Source organism: Sinocyclocheilus rhinocerous, unplaced genomic scaffold (genome assembly GCF_001515625.1).
Source record: "Sinocyclocheilus rhinocerous isolate Xijiao unplaced genomic scaffold, SAMN03320098_v1.1 scaffold1605, whole genome shotgun sequence".
NCBI lineage: Eukaryota > Metazoa > Chordata > Actinopteri > Cypriniformes > Cyprinidae > Sinocyclocheilus > Sinocyclocheilus rhinocerous.
The window spans coordinates 841,667-846,089 of NW_015627373.1; positions in this window are offsets into that span (position 1 = coordinate 841,667).

Below are 4,423 nucleotides of genomic sequence, written 5' to 3' on the forward strand. Positions count from 1 at the left end.
AGTGAATGATAGTCCAGTTTGGAGCCACAAACTCATAGCAATTATGTTCTGCATAAAGGGCCACAAAACACCGCCGTCCCTTTACTTTTCAAATTAAATTAGACGGTGCCTCGGAGGTTTGAGTGAAAACACCTGGTCAGTGTATGAAGCGAGAGTGGACTACATGTTTTCAGGCCTTGGCATACAGAATATAGCACAGCTCCATCTTGCTCCACCACATTGTAAAAGTCATCCTAGCAATGGTACCGATGCACTTTTAGACCCCTACAGAGTTTTACAGAGCACCACCGTAAAGTCCATGCACAATCTGTCCAGGATTAGTCTTTCCATGATTTAACGCTGCTCTCTCCTGTCCCCTGGAATGCAGTGAATGACGGATCTATTTTCTTACATTGTTTCACCTGCTCTAAATAGAACCACATGTTGCGAGGAACCGCCTCAACGGTCTTTCAGCCCTAATGGGAAGCATACTCGGAGGTTACAAGGAGCCGCAGACAGCCGAAGGGGCTTCCATTAGACCAAAGCGTGACACTTGGAGGAAGACGAGGGCAGTGTATGGAGATAATACCACAAATTAGAGGTGAATTATGGGGCAATGCCATGAAAGCAAGTCCCATCAAAATCCAAAACCCAATCAGTCTCCAGGCCCAAGTTACTGTGAAGTCCGTGTAGGGTTACAGAGGAATCTGATAGGTCTCTCTGTTCACTTGTTCTCTGATTGATTTACTGGTTTGGAAACTTGCATGTTTTTTGCCGTGATGTTTTTGCTTGGTTTCACTTCTTTATTGCTTTTCTGCATGCTGGTGTTGATCCCATGGTGTTAAAGACTTTGTTGTTCTTAATCACTGGTTTGAGATTAGTACAGTTGATTGGGGTGAGACCTTTTAAGCTAAATTTTAATTCCAACAGATTGTAGCCTTGAGGCCAAATGCAACGATTTATCTTAAAGCCACCATAGACTGCTAAAGAAAACAGACACTACAGGCAAGCGTGGTTATTTTTTTGTCTTTTTCTCAGTAAAGACTTAATTAAACAGTTGAAAAAACTGAGTAAACCAGCCTTGAGGCTCGATATACTCATGGTGAAGTTCATTTTCGTTGTTCGCTTAGGGGTAAAAAGCAGTTTGAAATAGCAGTGGGTTACCGTTAGCTAACATCTCGACTTTCAATTACTACTGTAAAGCAGCTCGCCGTTGTTCATATTTTTACTTGTGAACATCTGACCTTGACGAACTGAAAACAAGAAATTAACCGAAGAATTGTTCCATGTCAAAGAAGGCGGAGCCACAGAGCCACGCCCACATTTTATGTCATGTCAGGGATAAGTTTGCTTTGTCAAGCTGTTTCAAACTCCCAAAGCGAACTTTGTTTTGGCCTGATTTTGTTCAAAATGGTGTCAAACCAGTTCTTTCTTTAATTTTACTTCAAGTATATTGGGGCATTTAGCTAGTTTGCTGGTCTTAACTGGCCATCAGACTCTTGTCTCATTCTCTTGTCAGTTTGTGTTTTTACCACTTGTCAACTAACAGCAAACAAATGCACTTTAAAAGCATGAAAAATTTACAAAAACTAGCAGAATATAAGCATTGGCCAGGCTAAGACAAGAAAAACACATTAAATATGGTTTCAATTGTTTGTTTCTTCTTCAGCAATGTGGACTAGTCAACTTGTGTGGTTTTGTTGTACGTAACTAACTTGTGAACAAAAAAACTGATTAAATTAGTCTTGCCTGTATATAGTTTTCTGGTCTTAACTGGCCATCAAACCGATTTTTACTAATCAGGCTGTAAGTGTTTTGGCCACTTGTTAACTATCAGTGCCAAAAACTACTTTAAAATCATCAAAAATGAGCAAAAACTAGCTAAATAGAATTACTGTGCAGGCTGCCTCATTAAGCTGAGACAAGAAAACCACATTAATATGATTTAAACCATTTGCTTCTTTTTCAGCAATGTGTACTAGTCAGCTTGAGTTGAAAGTAACTAACTTGTAAAACTGATTAAACTCGCCTGTTCTTAAAGGCAGGGTATGTGATTTTTCAAAAACACTTTAGAAAACTGATTCGGGCCGAATCGCAAAACAAACTTGTAGCCAATCAGTAATAAGGGGCGTGTCTACTCGTGATGTGGAGGAGAGCGCGTTCAGTGCATGGGACAGACATTAGCCGAGCCGAGCAACAGAAACATAGAGATGGCGGATAAAAAACAAAAGAGGAAAACGTCTGCGGAAAGATAAGGCAAGAAGTAGGACCCGTGAAAATATCGGATCAGCTTTCCAGCGCTGGAGAGAACTCAAGGAGCGGAGGCCTGCGATCGGACGCCGAGGTTGCTTTTTTTTTTGCTTCTCAATAGGTGAGTAACACCGTGTCTACAACAGCTAAAGTCTGCCTACACTGGACGCGATCAAACGACCGTTGAAAACCATTTGAAATTTGTGTCAGCACGTCATAAATAGAACCCGGCAGCAGTTTTCTGTCGGGGATTTGTTGCGCCGCACCGCTCACGTCCGTAGACACGGTGTAACATTGGTTTTGCTTTGTTTCACAGAACTAATCGTTGCCTGGGTTGCGTACGTATATGTGGGGCGGAGCTATCAAAATAGGGGCAAGATCCTTTTGGGGTAGGGGCGTGTTTGTTTTGGTGATTTCAAATATCAACATTGGCTACCAGAAATCACTTACTCTGCCTTTAACTGGCCCTCAAACTGATTTTCACTTGTCAGGCTGGCTGGCTGTAATGCTTTTAGAAGTGTTTTAGGTACTTGTCAAGCTAACAGGTGCCCAAAAACTGCTTTAAAATAATAAAAAATTAACAAAAATTAGCTATATATCAGCAATGGCCAGACTGACCAATAACCCGAGACCAGAAAACAACATTAAGTAGGCTTAAACAGTTTCATCTTTAGCAGTGTGGACAAGTCAACCTGTGTGATTTTTGTTGAACATAAATACCTAACTTGTGAACAAATCTGTAACCTTTCAAACATGCTAAACTTGGCAGAAAAACAGTGTCTTTAGCTGGGAAGCACATCGTGACTCATGTATCTCAGTCCAGCTAGTACTGCTAGCGCTCATGATTAGCCAAGCAGGTGTCCATTTCAAGCTTTAGCCTGCTGCTCGCGTTTTCCTCTATGAAAGTTTGCTTTAAATTCATTCTTACAGTGAGCTCATTTCTCACACAATAAGTAGTAGCTTATTAGTGATGGCAGCCTTGTTAAATATGCCCAGAATTAACGTTGCTGAACCCATTTATTCTTGTATCACTGTCACGTGCCATTTTTCGATGAGTTCTCAGTGAAATGTTTTTGCTTTTTTGAAGGATCTAGCAATTGTAAGTGCATCTTTTACTGTGCAACAGTGACATCTGGCGACTGTGAAGGTAACAACAGGCTTGCTCCAATCAGGAATATTGTCCCAGACTCTGTTTATGGATTTATTTTAGGCATTGTAAATTAAACAACTTATGTTTCCCCCACATGCGTCTTCACAGGTTATTTATGTGTTTTCTACATACAGCACATCTGTCACCGCTGGCATCGGAGTCACAGATCTGAGGGGAAATATTCCAGCTGATGACTAACAGGCAGACAGCTGCAGAGTGGTAATGAGATTGAGAGTGTGCGTCTGATCACGTAACTCGGGGAACGTGTGTCACGCCGAGCTCACTGCAAAACTGATCGCGGTTTTCATTTTTATATCGACAGTTAAACAAAAAACACTTTCAATCGTGAAGGAGAATAAGCTGACAATTCATGCATATAGTCTGTAATAGCCTAAGTTTTGCCAAGTGTGCACCAAAAATGTTGTTAAATTTGTGCTTGGGGACACGTTTCTCACTTTATAGAGTGTTTAAAACACTAAAACACACACAGTACGCACTTTAGATCATAGAAACTCTCCCCAAGCAAAATATACTGTAGTGCAGTGCTATTTTAGAATCATTCTATTATATTCTTTGTTAATGTTTTGTATTGGATTTATTTTTATATTTTCTGTTTTTAAATCAGCTTTAAAAAAAAAAAAGGTACAAATCAGATACAATTTTAGTTGTATCTGATTAAAAAACATTGTTTTTATTTATTAGTTTATTTTAGTATTTCAAATTAAACTAAAATAAGAAATGTTGCTTTGGCAACTATCTGGAATAAAATAAGCTTGTTTGTTATATTTCTTAAATTTGTATATTTTTACTTTAATTTTAGTTCAAGCGTTTTTTTTTAAAGTAATTTTTAATAGATGCATTTAAAGTAATTTATTTAATCTAATCTTATTATATTTTAATTCATTAGTTTTGATTGTAGTTTTAGTTATACTAGTACTTTGTTAAACCAAACACAAATTAAAAATAGAAATGTTGATGTATGTAGGCTATATATGTATATGTGTGTGTGTATGTGTGTGTATATATATATATATATATATATAT